The 14,993-nt window shown below is 52.0% G+C and overlaps 1 pseudogene; it reads right to left on the reverse strand.

Moving 5' to 3' along the window:
• Positions 1-10,659: 10,659 nt before the first annotated feature.
• On the reverse strand, positions 10,660-12,666 carry LOC114211870 (ferritin light chain pseudogene; annotated as a pseudogene).
• Positions 12,667-14,993: the final 2,327 nt, after the last annotated feature.

Below are 14,993 nucleotides of genomic sequence, written 5' to 3' on the forward strand. Positions count from 1 at the left end.
GTCGAGCACTTCCCGTGGGCCAGTCACCATTCTGAGGGTCCAGAGTTCCCTCAGAAGTCTTAACCCTTTGAATCCAGACAACTCAATACCCTGACGAGACAGGAATTCTTAGGGTGCCCGATGTCACAGGTGCTACGAGGAACATCTGGAATTCAAACCCAGGCGGCCTGACTGCCACTTGGCACTTTAACCACCAGCCTCTTGCCCGGGCAGCCCTCTGGCCCGCCACCCCGGTCCCCTCTTCATCTGGGCACAGAGTTTCACCCCACCTCTGAAAGCCCCCTGGCTCAGGAGTTGGCCTCGGTTTCCTCATCTGAGCAAAAAGGGGCCTGGATGAGTTGGTCCCCACGGGCCATGAGAATGGGTGACTGGTGCTGTGCATGAAGGTGTGCTGTGAACTGGACACAGGGTTTCTGGTGGAGAAGCATGGCTGCCAACAAGCCTCTTTTGCAAGCGGGGAGGGGGCCGGCTCTGTGGGCTCTAGACAGGCCATCAGGAGATGGAAGCCACCGTGGGCTCTTTCCCCCGAATTCCTGCAGATGATCTGGCAGGCAGCCTCTGCTTGGAGCATATTGCCTACTGCTGGGATGGGGGCAGGCCACGTGGGCAGGGCCCACTCCTGCCCCAGCGCCTTCCGGATGCTCTGCAACTTGGTGCATGCAGGGCACATTTCTAGATACCCATGTGGACAGTGGTGAGCAGCATTTTTGTTTTTTCCTTTCATTCTTTTTTTTTTTTTTTTTTTTTTAAGTAAGCTCTAGGCCCAACGTGGGGCTTGAACTCACGACCCTGAGATCAAGCGTGGCATGCTCTACTGACCGGGCCAGCCAGGCGCCCTCCTGTCATTCTTTATTATACAAATTTGATAGAGAAAAAATAAAACATGTTAACATATATACTTCAAGAAATCTGACAATTTTAAGTGTGGTCAAGGAGGGGGATGCTCATATGCCGCTGGTAGGATTGTAACTTGGTTCAGCCACTTTGGAAAACAAGATGGCGCTCTCCTGTAAAGTTGACAGGCATGTACCCCAGAACCTAGCAATCTCTCTCTCTAGGTATCGATTCCAGAGAAACTCTGGCTCCTGGGCCCCGGGAGACATGGACAAAAATAGTCATAATAACAACATTCAGAAAAAGCCTTTATCACGGTTCTTTGCACGACCCCATGGCCCTGAGCCCTGGGGACGGTTCACTTGGAAAGTTGCGGTTGAGGCAGGGCCCAGGCGTAGCCCAGCAGGGAGGACCTCAGAGACCATCTCCCTAGCTCCTCGAGGGAATCCGATACAGCCCCGAGGGTCCGTGGCGCACCGGGCCTGGAACTTTCTATTCCTCAGGGCTATGTGTACCAGCAATTCCCCACAACTGGCCAGTCTGGGTAAGGGCTGATTTTGCTCAGAGAGCTGCGGGGTGGTTCTTAGGGACCAGCAACAAGCAAGGCCCTTTCCTTCCTGGGACAGCAGCGGGGCTGGAGGGAAAGCAGTGGCTGTGAAGCTAACTAGAACACTTGGACGCAAGTTCTGGCGAGGTCACCCCCTTAGCCTCGTCTCCTCTCTGAAGTGGGGTTCCTCGTCACTGCCCTCAGAGGGGTCGTGGTGGGCAGGCTAAGAGCAAACATTTTGGAGCTGCAGACTGGGTTCACATCCCCTCTGCCACTTTCTAGTCATGTGACCTGGGGTAAGCTCCAGTGGTTTACTTCTCTATAAATTAGGGATAAGGGAACAATGCTGAGTCCCGCCTCTCGGTAATCCTAGGAGGACCAAATGATACCACAAGCCATTCAGCCTGGTACCTGGCTCCCAGGAAATCCTCCGTGTACATTCACGAGGTACTTTGGAGGGTCTGCAGGAAGTTCTGGGGTGGAGTGGCCGAGGGGCAGGGCAGGGGATGGGAGAGCCCCGGTGGGGGCGGGGGGAGAAAGCAGCTGGGGCAGGTGGCACAAGATAGTGTGAACTTAGGCAAGCCACTTCACCTCTACACCTCAGTTCCCTCATCTGTACCAGGGGAATCATGATTACACCTACGTCACAGGGTTGTTGTGATGATTAAGTGAATGCATTCTCGTAAAGGCCTTAGGGAATGCCCCGAAAGTAAGTAACCATCGCTAGAGAATTCTCCTATCCGCAGCACCACCACCGTGGAGCGCAGGGCTGAGCAGAGCGGCTGCTTTGTCCCCGCCCTGTCATCAGCACTCTTGTGCGACCTAGAGCCGCGCTCTCTCTTGGTGGATCCAGTTGCTTCAGCTGTGTCTGCGAGGGTCCCAGGCTGCTTGACAGCCCAGCATTCTCAAAACTCCACGTGTGTCGGAATTCTCCTGGGAGCTGGAGATGCAGATTTCTGGGGCCCCACCCAGGACTCCCTGTCAGCGGATGAGTATACGGTGGCTCAGACACCACCCTGAGGGACACACTGCCCACACAATGTGCTGTAAATGCAGGAGAGGAGACCTCACCTAGCCTTTTAGGCATCTCAAGCTGATCCCCTCTTCTGTGCACCTTAATCTCTGACCTTTGAACTGAGGCCTCCTGCCCCTTTTCAGACCCTGTTCTCCCTTTAGCAACTCTGAGCACTCTGTGTCTGGGTCTCACTCCCACTTCTCTCTAAACATAGCGAAGGTCATCTGGCCCCTCAAGAGGAGGAGGGTCTGGTGGTAACGTAACACCAGCCCCACTGATCCTGATCCTGTGTGCCTATGTCCCTCACTCTCCATGATAACCAAGCAATGTGAGAACCAAGACCAGACCGATTTTGTAGAGGAGGAAGCTGAGGCTCAGGGACGGCAAGTGACTTGCCCAAGGTCACTTGTCCGATATGTAAACAAGCCAGAATTGGACCCAGGCGGTTGGATCCAGAGTTTCCTTTTGGACCATTATGGCCTCAGGCCTTATGTGACCAGAGTGGGGCAGGTGAGGGTGTTGGGTGGGCTGGCGCTGGAGGATTGTGTCCACTCTGGGCCTCAGATGTGGCCAGAGCATTGTTCCTAAAAGCCATATTGTCTGCATGCCTTCCAGTGCTGATCCCTAGCCTCTACCCCTACACAGCCCGGCCTCCCACGTCTCCTGCCTTCTGCGGAGGCCCCCACCACGCCGTGTCACCCCTCCTGAAACCCTCTGCTCTCCATTCCAGTTTCATCCCACTCTGAGGCCCTGCACCTCCTGATCCATAGATCAGCCCTTTCCCCACCAGAGGCTCCAGGGGTGGGGGGGGCAGGCTCATCCTGAGGCCTCAGGCCTGTGGGCTGGTCCTCCCCTGGCCAAGCCTGTAGTCAGAGACCCTTTAGCTCCTTTCTGTCACTTGAGGCTCAGCCTGAGAGCTTGCATGGGCTTCAGGCATCTGCTTGGGCTCTAAGCCTCTGGTCAAAGGGCGGACTCAGCTCAGGGACTCCAGGGGAAACTTCCCGACACTGGCTGTCTTTTAGGCTCCAATAGGGCTCAAGAAGCTACGTCCTGCATGGAGACCACACTGTCCAACGGTTTCATGGTACAGATGGCCCAGAGAGGGCAGGGTGCCTGCCCAAGGCCACAGGGCCAGGCAGCAGGAGGCCGAGCTGGGGCTGGAGCGCACGTCCCCCACCCCCGGCCAGCACCCTGGCCTTCCTGCCTCTCTGCCTGTCTCCTGGAGCCTGAGCTGACATAGCTTTGCCTCCAGCTTTGCTTCTTGAAACCATTATTTGAAAACAGTTTTCCTTGCCAGGAGCCCCAGGCTCTCAGAGCTGTGAAATCAAACCTCACAGAACAAGGAAGAAGCAGTGTCTCCGGAGAAGCCAGGGAGACAGACGGGCCCAGACTTGGGCATGGCAGTGAGGCTGGGGCCGGCGGCCGGCAGGACATTACCACCCGCCGCTCCCTCCGCTCCCACCGCCATTTAACCACAGCCACCAGGAGTCCTCCTGGCCAACAGGACCACAGGTCCTGGGCAGGGCAGGATGGGCACTTAGAGATCATCCAGTCCAGCCCCTGTGCAGATGGGGAAACTGAGGCCCGGAAAGGTGGAAGCACAGAGCAGGTCAGCAAGAGAGCAAGGACCAGACCCCTGGATATAGCGTCCCCTTGGGGAGGATGCCCCAGATGCCCCCCCATTCGCAGACCCCGTGTCTGCCACTGGTTCTTACCTCTCCTGGGGTCTGGTCCAGGTGTGGGTCCTTGCAGCCTGGAGACGGGGCTCAACCCATTTAGGGGATTGTTGGGGGGTGTCATTGCTTCTCAACTAACTTGACCGGGCCTCTGCCACCCCTCATTGCCACGGGGCATTTTTAAATGGCTGGCACGGGGCCCCCCTCCCCTTAGCCCCTTGCCTGCTGCTCCTTGGCCACAGAGGCCCCTCTGCCTTTTACCTTATATGAGCTGAAGAGGCGAGCCCCGTGTTGGGGTGAGGCGGTGCGGAGTCCTCCCGGGGCCCCCCATTGGCCCGAGCGCCCGCCACGTGACCGCCTCGCCTTGACCTGCCCCCGGTGCCGAATGTTGCTTTTACCCCCTAAGGAAGGAGTGGTTGACAATTTTCATATTTCTTCTAAATTTGGAGATTTCAGACAATGCTGGGAGGCTTGGCTCCAGCTGCCAGAGGCCCATGTGGAAGTCATTAAGCCCGAGAAGGGGGGGCGGGGGAGAGAGGGAGGCAGGCAGAGGAGGAGGAGGAAGGGGGCCGGAGTTCTGAGGGTTGCCAGTTGTCAGCCTGGGAACATGAGCAAACTCCCTGGGAGTCTGCTGTGTGTGAGAATTTCCTTCCTCTTTCCCGACCCTAGTGTCCCAGGACTGGAGAGGGAGTTCTGAGATTTTCTGGGAACCCCTGGTGGGGAAGACGCTAGTCCTGGCTCCTGAGGTCCAGTGGTCTGGTGGGAATGGCAGGGGACGGGAGACCATGAGAAATTCAATTCCCTCTCCAGAAAGCTGGGACCTTGATAGGCCAACCCCATCATTGTACAAAGGAGGTCCAGGGTCCCAGAGGGGAAGGGCCTGTCCGACCACAGAGGAGGCCGTGATGGCGTAGGAGCTTGGATCCAGGCTCTCCCTGCTGGGGCTCTCTTTCCCCACTGTCCCAATGGTGAGAAATGCCCATCTCTCGCCCTACGCCCTGTTTCTCATTATGCTTTCCATAAATTCCTTAGCATTTTTCATGCCCGGGCCTTTGCACTTGCAAGTTCTCTCTGCCAGAAGTGCCCTCTCCCCAGAGTTTTCCATAGCTGGTTCCTTCTCCAGCATCTGGTCTCAGCTTAAAAGTCACGTCTGGAAGAGGCTTTGCCTGGCCACTGCATCCCCCTTTACCACTCCCCTTGCTGGTTGCCTTGCATGGTGCTGATTGTATACGTTTCTTGGTTTAGTTGCTCATTGTCTAGCATTTCCAGGAGAGTGTGACCCCCCCACCCCCACCCCCGGACAGGGTCTGTGTCCCCAGGCCTCCCATAGTGCCCTCGAAGAATGGCGAGAAAGCGGTCTTCCACGGGGCGGCCTCCATCATAGCATGGGAACAGCCTCTTTGAGGCCCATGGAGGCCTCCTGCCGGCGGCCGGCCGTGCCCTGCGTCAAGCATGGCTACCTCGTCCCTGCCTTTGTAGCTCAGAGCTTCCCTTCCGTGGCCAGGCTGGCTGGACCTGTTCACATTCTCGTTCAGTCTCCCACAGACCCCTGGCCGGTACCGCTGCCCCAGCTCGTCTCCTTCCTCGGGGCCAGGATTCCCTCTAGCACACGGCCGTGTGCCGTCCCGCGTGGGGTGGCTGAGTGTCCCTGAGGCGGGTGGGATGCTGAGCCTGACACTAGCCTTACCCTTCAGAGGCTCCTTATCTGGTAGGAAAATCTTCACCCCTGCCTTGTTCCTTCTGAGGAAAGAATGCGGTCATGTCAGGAGGCCCGTGCGCTTGCTCCTGTCTTTCCCACGTCCTAGCCGGGAGATCTGGGCACAGTTTTCTAACTGCAGCTCCGAGCCTCCTTTTCCCCCTCTGTGAAATGGGTCAAGCCTGCCTTGGGGTGTTGCCCTGGTGGTCAGGTTGGGGGGGGCACCTGCAGGCCTGGGGGGAACCAGTCAAGCAGAGGCTCTGGAATCAGACTTAGACTAAGCTCAGCACTACCTCTGCTGCTTCCCGAGGGGGTGGATGGGAGTGGGCTTGGGAAAGTTACTTGCATCTGTGCACTTCACTTTCCTCCTCTGTAGCATGGAGCAAGTAACAGTCCCTACCTCCCAGGGTTGCTGTGAAGACGAAATGAGACCCTGCTAGGAAGGGGTAGGCCAGTGCCAGCTTGTGAGTGCTCAGTAGATGTTTGGTACTATTTATTAAGGTTTATGATACCAGACCCAATATACGCCGACCTGCCATGGCTTTCATGTCATCCCCTTCCTTCCCGAACCAAGCACATGGATTCCATTCATAAGCCCATCCCCAGACAGGGAAGGCTTGTGACCCTCCCTCCCCACCCCGCTCAGTGTTCGAGTTTATCACTCCAAAGCACCACCAACAGATCCCGGGTTATAGCTAAAACCAGCCCCCTAGAACTGTCAAAATTATGGCAAATCCTCTCTGGAGACTGCAAAACTTAAGTTATGCTTCTGTTAATCCTGCTACTGTATAAGCATCAAAGATTTTTCATCAAGACAGAAAAGAAAAACAGGACAACTACCAGCGTAAGTCGTAGAGACACCCACCATTTCAAAACCCGAGAACCCTGTGTCTGGCTGAGCAGTGAGTTGGCTGCCCGCGAGCCAGCAGGCCCTGTTATCAGGAAGTCCATCACCAGAGGTCAGGACAAGGAATTGAAGTGACCTGGAGACAGATCCTAGGACAGGAAGTGTCCTGGCACCACAATATTTTAAGAGGCTAACTAAATGGTAGCCATTTGTGACTCGTCTCTATAAATCTGTCTCAGACATTTTGAAGCCTGTTTCTATTTCCTCTCATACTTTCTCTTGGGAGTTATGAGTGCTTTAAGTTTATTAACCACTCTGTGAAGTGGCTTTTCTTTCCAGACTGTGGCAAAGCAGCCTTGAGATCCTCGCACTCCCAGAGGAAACAGGTCAATGAGACTCGGGCTTAGTGTGTATGAGTAAGGCATCCTGGGAGGGGAAGGGGGCTTCTTGTTAGGAGGTGGATATGAGAGTGTGCTTGGTGAGTTCTGTGTCTTCAGAGGGTGGGTGCAGCTAGGGGCAAGGGGAATCCTAACCAGGACGGTGAAGGGCTTAGAGAACAGGAGACCCATGGGACCTGGAAGAGTTGTCTTATCTCTACAGGTGATCAAGGAAGAGATTGAGGTGGTACAATTGGGACCTCCAGGGAGATAGAGTTTATGTCTATATAAGAAGGACTTTTTAAGTCAGTGGACCTACCCAAGGATGAAATGGGCTAATGAGTTGTCTCGGTAAAGTGAAGAGTTCTCTGTCACTAGAAGAATGCAAGCAGAGACCGGATGGTAAGCCTCTTCCAGTCCAGAGATCCTATGACCCCAACCTTTCCCTACCCCCCTAGCCCTAACTTCATACTCATCTGACCCAAAAGGCATGTCTCAAGGGTGATTGGTTGGGAGATATTCATGGATTGAAAAGGGCCATAACCCTTGAGTTAAAAATCAAGCTTCATATATTTTCTTTGGCGAGCATAAGACTCGTGCGTCATTGATTGAGTTTGAGTCTGAGAGGAAAGTAACAGTGAGGAAATGCTTAGAATGGTAATTAAGCCCATTTCTCAAAGACATCACTGCATAGACAGCTGTCCTCAATGTATTATCGAGGTTAAAAATCCTAGTACAGATGAAAATAGATGGTATAATCCCATTTCAGTAAAGTGGTGGCCTACAATGAGATACCACTTCACATCCATTAGGGTGGCAATAATAATAATAGCAGTTGTAGTAATAACCCCTAGATGCTTAGACACTTGTACATGGATGTTCACAGCAGCATTATTCATAAGAGCCCAAATGTGAAAACAACCCAAGTGCCCATCAGTGGATAAAAGGATAAATATACAATGTGGCACAATGATGTATCACTCAGCCACTAAAAAGAACAGAATTCTGGTACATGCAACAACATAGATGAACCTTGAACGCATTATGCTAAGTGAAATAGGTCAGACCCAAAAGGGCAAACACTGTGAGGTTCCTAGAATAGAAAATTCATCGAGGGGCGCCTGGGTGGCTCAGTCGCTCAGCGTCTGCCTTCGGCTCAGGTCACGATCCCAGGGTCCTGGGATCGAGCCCCGCATTGGGCTCTCTGCTCCGTGGGAAGCCCGCTTCTCCCTCTCCCGCTCCCCCTGCTTGTGTTCCCTCTCTCACTGTCTCATTCTCTGTCAAATGAATAAATAAAATCTTAAAAAAAAAATTCATTGAGATGGAGAGTAGAATCTTGGTTGCCTGGAACGGGCCAGAGGGGAATGGGGGGTTACTGTTGAACGGGTATAGAGTCCCTGCTTGGGATGATGAGAAAAGTTCTGGAAACAGGTAGTGGTGAGAGTTGTACAACACTGTGAATGTACTTAATTATGTACTGAAAAATGGTTAAAATGGTCAATTTGATGCTACGCATATTTTACCAGAATAAAATAAATGACGCGTCTGTTGGAGGGGATGAGAGTGAATGTAGCCAGGTGCCCTGCTGGAGGTTGAGTTTGTGTTTTGTCTGTCCCTGAGGCTACTGCAAGACAGACCAGGACAGAAGGTCACTGGGAAGTGCCTGAAAGGCGTGTCTCTGAGAAAGGAAGGAAGGCAAGCTTCCCATTGTCCTGGGAGAAGGAAATAACCAATCTCTTGTGTGGATCACCTGGGAAGAATAGTTGTGGGGAGGGAATGGTCGCGTCAAAGGGCCCTGGGTGCTTGGCTTGGAACCTTTCCCTGGTCTGGGAGAATATTAGCTTCTATCTCTGTGGCCACTTTGGGAGTGTGGACTTGATTCACAACTTGGGATATGACTCACCGAGACCAGCTTTTGCTGGATGTTCATGTTTTTCCACCCCAGTCTGCATACCATGGCAGCACTGGATGGGACTGGGCGCTGCCCATACCCAAGACACCTGTAAGGACTAGGGGCCTCCTGGATGCATATGAAGAAGTTGGTGTGAGCCTTGGAGAGAGCAGCTACCCCTGCTGTTACCATCATATGGGCCTTGAACATTTGAATTCTTGGGACAAATTGGGCCATACCGATCACACCCCGAACTATGCAAAGGAACATCCCAGTAACATGTGTGAGTGTGCATGTGATTATATATGTGTATGAAAATGCACTGCTAGATGTTTGAGAGAATGGGAGTTTGAGTGATTTTGCTTTACTTCATTATTGTTTTCTGTATTTGAGATTTTCCTGATTTATACTGAGCATTTATTGTTTTTTCCCTATCAGAAAAAAAGGGGAATTATCACTTTAAAAAGGAATACACCACAGACACACCACGGAGGTTCCTCAAAAAATTAAAAATAGAAATACCATTTGATCGAGAAATTTACCCAAAGAAAAGGAAACCACTAATTTGAAAAGATATATGCACCCTTATGTTTATGGCAACATTATTTATAATAGCCAACATATGGAAGCAACCCAAGTGTCCATCGATAGATGAATGAATAAAGAAGAAGTCGTACATACACCCAATGGAATATTACTCAGCCATAAAAGAGAATGAGATCTTGCCATGTGTGACAACATGGATGGACCTAAAAGGTATCATGCTAAGTGAAGTTAAGTCAGACTGAGAAAGACAAATACCGTATGATTTCACTCGAGTGTGGAATCTAAACAGCAAAACAAATGAATAAACAAACAGCAGAAACAGAGCCATAAGAACAGAGAACAAACGGATGGTTGCTAGCAGGGCAGGGTCGGGGGGGGAGGATGGGCAAAATGGGTCAAGAGGAGTGGGAGAGGCAGGCTTCCAGTTATGGAGTGAACAAGTCATGGGAACAGAAGGCACAGGAGAGGGAGGGAGCCAATGACATTATAACAGCGGTGTGCAGGAGCAGACGGTAGCTCCTCGCGGGCTGAGCGTGGCGTAACAGGTAGGCTTGCTGAATCACTGGTGGGCACTTGAAACTAATGTCCCGTGGTGTGTCAGCAATACTTCAATTTTAAAAAAAGGCACACAAGTCTCTGACAACGTACTTTTGTTACAGCTTACGACTGCGAGCTGTGCAAGGTCAGAAATTGAATAGGGTATGAAACGTCCAGGGAATTAGGACGAGTCAGCGTTCAGCTGAGGAAACCACTCCTGCTCATCCAAGCAGAAAGGAAGTCACTCCAGGGAACTGGGCGCTCCTACCGTTGTTAGAAAGGCTGAAGAAGCTTCCGGCAGGGCTGTTAAGGACTCCGCTGCCCACACCGCAGGGCTGTCCCTCCAGGGCGGTCGCTACCGCCGCTGCCATCAGAAGTCCTGGGCTCTGAAAGGGCAGCTCCATGGCGGGCTCGAAGGACACACCGTTGCAGATGAGTGCAGGGGTCAGGAAGCCACCTTCACCTTTCCCACAGCTGCCCCTCCTTACCCACAAAGCCGGCAAGGGCTCTATATTGGGCTCTATACTAGTTTCTTCCTCCACCTGCCCCCAAAGCTTTATGTTTCCATTTGGTTTCTGGCTGGAGAGAGGGCTCCAGGGTGGATTAAAAGCTGCCTAGTGGCTGCAGGGAGAGGCTCAGGCAGAAGGGGCATGCCTGAGGGCCCCCTCCAAGGCCTCTGGGCTCTGGAGGCTCCTAGTCATGCTTGAGGGTGAGCCTGTGGAAGAGATACTTGTCCAGCCTGCCTGGGGGCCAGTCAGCCTGCAGAGGTGGGTCAAGCGGTCACCATCTTCTTGATGAGTTTCACCTCCCCACTCAAGAAGTGGTTCTTCAGGTCACAGAAATGGGGGTCTGTGCAGCAGAACCCAGGGCATGCAGCTCCAGAAGGGCCTGCTTCAAATTTTTCTCCAGGTCCATGGGGCTTCCATGGCATCCATGCATGTTGGGATGGCTTCTTCAGGTCCCAGAAGAGGGCACAGCCAGTGTGCTGGTTTTGCATCTTCAAGAGCTTGGTGCCCTTGTGCTTCTCCTCAGCCAGCTCACGGAAGAAGTGGCCCGCATTCAGAGCCACATCCTCATGGTCGAAGTAGAAGCCCAGGGAGAGGTAGGTGCAGGAGGCCTGCAGGTGCATGTTGACCGGGCAGTTGACGGTGGCCTCCACCTTGGTGGAACAATTCTAGGAAGCTCATGGTTCATTGGCAATAAGGAGTTAAGCTCAAAATACAGTGTTGGCTGGTCCCAGAGGCAGAGGATGGCTGTAAAGATGTTCCCAAATGTTGTGGCTGGAAAATAGGTTGGAGAGTGGTCAGAGGCTGGAAGAAGGGGCGTCCTTGGGTCTGTTCTGTCCAAACACGGTTGAAGCAAGAGACAGATCCATGGGCCCATTGGGCACACTGCCTGTATTAGTTTCTTAGGGCTGCCATAAGAAAGTACCAGAGCTGGGTGGCTGAACCAACAGCGTATTGTCTCAAATTCTGGAGGCTAGAAGTCCAAGAGCAAGGTGTTGGCAGGGTTGGCTCCTTCTGGAGGCTGTGAGGGACAATCTGTTCCTGGCCTCTTGTAGAGTTTCTGGTGGTTTGCTGGCAGTCTTTGATGTTCCTTGGCTTGAGATGCATCAGCCTGCTGTCTGCCTTTATGTTCACGTGACATTCTCCCTGCGGGTGTCTGTCTCCAAATTCCGCTTCTTCATAAGGACACTAGTCATATTGATTAAGGTTCACTCTATTCCAGTATGACCTCATCTTAACTAATCACATCGGCAATGACCCTATTTCCAAATAAGGTCAATTTCTGCCATGTTGGGGGGTTAAAACTCAAACCTATGAATTTGGGGGGATACAACTCAGCCCATAAGTGATAGAAAATTGCTGCAGAAAACCCATAGGATGGTACTTGACATCAGCTGCAGTGAAGAAGCAGAGATACGACATTCATCTAGAGCTCTAGGAGCTCTGGGATATGTTTTTAGCTTATTAGATCCTGCATTAATGAAGGTACTCTAGGGGTAGGCTGGAATGGGTGCTCTGCCATTCCACCATATCCCCCACCTAAATCCAAGATCTTCCACCTGCCTTTCTCAGTCCTGGTCATTTTGCAGCTGGTAAAATTCACACCACTGAGCACATGAAACTGGGGTACTAAAAACAGCACTATCCTTAGAAACCAGGAGACGGGAGTCAGACCCTGACCTTCCTGACTTGTTGGGTGACAGCCACAGCTAATCAAAACCTACCGCCTTCCACAATTCACTCAACAAACACTGCAGTGTTCACAGTCATCACCACTCTCTAGAATCTGGGACCACACACTGGTAATTCATAAATTTGTTCTACAAGCCTGTCCCACTCAAATTTGCTTCTTTATTCTTTCAATCCTGGGATTTTTAAAAAGATAATTGTCTCTTCCCAACCATGACCGATTTCCTGCCACCACCATTTTTCCTTTTTGTGTCCTGGTTATTGTGTGTGTGTGCAAGCCAAGCCCGACCATTCTCCTTTGATGATGGGTAAATGATTTAGATGGCAACGGAGCCGGGAGGCCAAATTCTCCTCCAAACTGTGCCACTAACTTGCTGGGTGACTGGGACCCGAGTTTCTCCACCTGTAAGCAGGGTCATTACTATCCGCCCACCTGGCAGAACTTGGGCAGGGTCCGCAGAACTTTAGGGCAGGGGTTGTGGTGTGTGGGACTGCTCCGCTCCATCACCAGCCTCGGGGTCTGGGTCTGAGTCTGGTGCTTTCTGTTCTCATGCAAATTTGGGTATCTATTGTATACAAAGTGTTGTGGAAAGGGAATGAGACCATGTATGGAACAGTTTAGGGTGTTCTCACACAACACTCTTTTATGGAGAGGGATGGAGAAAACTCAACTCTTAGTGGTTTCATAACAAAGGGGAATTCATTGGCTCATGTGACTGAAAAGTCCACAGGTAGTTCCGCTTTAGGCATGGCTGGATCCAGGAACTCAAACAATATTCCTGGGTTCTGTCTCATTCTGAGGATGGATCCTGGGAAAGGGAGGGAGGGAGGGAAGGAGGGAGAAAGGTGGTGTACAGAGCAGGCTGGAGTCACTCATGTCAAGCAGTGACCCAAGCAGCCAAGGGCATTGCAGTGAAGACCAGATATGCCGAAACCGGCACAGGCTGACGACACTCAGAACCGATGACCCGCAGAACCAGGGGAGGTCTGCGAAGGCTCAAGACTGATTAAATCCCTTTAAAAAGGGAGAGTTTTTGCAGCAAACTGTCAGACTTTGAAGACGCTGACCCTTTCACATCTGACCACATCAAAAAGGCAGCCGCCGCCGAAGGCTCTGCCTGATTGATGTCTGAACAGAACCGAGATCCTCCACTGGTTGGACGTAATAAGCAGCACGTGCCGAGAGCTGCCCCAGACAGATGGAGGCCTCGTCCCGGCTGCGCCCTCACAGACTGACTTCCCATCGGGTTCGATAACTTCCTAACCCTTGTTGTATCTTGTCTGGTGTGGGACTTCGGATCGTGCTTTGCTTTGTGTGACGTGTAAAAAGCCAAGTTAAACACATAGTGAAATGTCACTGAGTTTGGAATCCTGAACCTGCTTTATCATTATGTTAGCCTCGCTTTACGATTGAATAAAGCTGTCACTGTGGAAAGAAGACACAACTCGTGTGTGCGCCTTCATAGCGTGCTTCTAACAGATGGGTACTGCGAATATGCCCAGAAATAATTACGCTGTTAAGGAAACAGTGCTGAGTGATATGAGAGGTCTTGGTGAAGCACGGGAGGATTTCAGAAGATGCTTTTATTCATCCATTCAGGTCGTCAACATTAAACTCCCGTTCTTCACACTGGACCAGGCCTGGGGCTCTCAAGGAGCTCGCGCTGGTTAATGGAGAAGGCAGGGAATTTGGACAGTTCTGTGGGGGTTCACGAGGCACGCCTAGAGGTCATATCCAGGCTGGGAATCTGGGGAGCTTCTTGGAAGCAGGATGTTGGACTGGAAGAGTGAAAATAGGAAAGAGCATTTGGAATAAAAGGAACAACATGAACAAAAGCACCGGGGCTCTATTCAGAACTGCACAGAGGCTGACTTACTAGGTGACATTGGGCACACGATTTTCTCAAGCTGGGCCTCAGGTTTTCTGTTGTATAGTAAAGGGCTTGGACAACTTGCTACCGAGGAAGGGAAGGAGAAAAGAATGAGACACTCCGGATGAGGCTGCTCGCCTCAGCGGGGTGAGACCTGACTCACTTCAGGTGACTTTCACGGCTTCAGGAAGGCGACGCCCCCCCCCCCCGGGCCCAGCCCAGAGGAGAGGGAGGGGACAAAATGATATACATAACACAATAATCGATATTTATTGTTCGAATAGGGAATATCTACACATTGTGACCATCAGAAAGGTTTCAATGGCATACCATAAAACCTAAGTGCCCTTCCAAGCCCAACCACTCATCCCCCTACTTCCCTACCCAGAGCAAATCTCTGTTATCAAGTTTTGCTTATACTTGCAGAGATGGTCTGTGCAGATGCGAGCAAGTTCACCCACACATACGTGCATCTACGGCCCTGACATGTTGTTTACACATAGGAGCACACTATTCACACTGTTCTGCACCTGACTTCCTTTCCTTAATCACATATCTCGGATACTGCAGTCTATCATTACAGAGAGGGCTGCCTGGTTCTTTCAATGACTGGAGAGGGGCCCACTGGGTGGATGTGCCCCTCCTGCAGGCCACCAGTCCTGCGTGAATGTAGGGATGAGCATTCTGAAGGGTTGCAATCCTTTGCTAGTATCAACAATGCTGCAAAGCCTGTCCTGGTACTTGGGGTGTTTTTGCTTGGGGGTGTCTCTGGCACAAGAAGGCCTGGAAGAGCTGTTGTTGGAGCCAAAGTCTTATGTATTTGTGGTTCCGACATATTGCTCCAGTTCCCGTCCCCCCACAGAGGTGGTAACCAGTGTGTCCTCTCTCCAGGCAGCCTCGGGGAGAGAGGATGGGGGGATGGGACCCTGGGGAGGATTGCGGGGCCAGGGAGGAGGGAGGA

This window comes from Eumetopias jubatus, unplaced genomic scaffold (assembly GCF_037043125.1).
Source record: "Eumetopias jubatus isolate StellerSeaLion01/CBP00866 unplaced genomic scaffold, mEumJub1_p1.0 scaffold_5, whole genome shotgun sequence".
Lineage (NCBI taxonomy): Eukaryota > Metazoa > Chordata > Mammalia > Carnivora > Otariidae > Eumetopias > Eumetopias jubatus.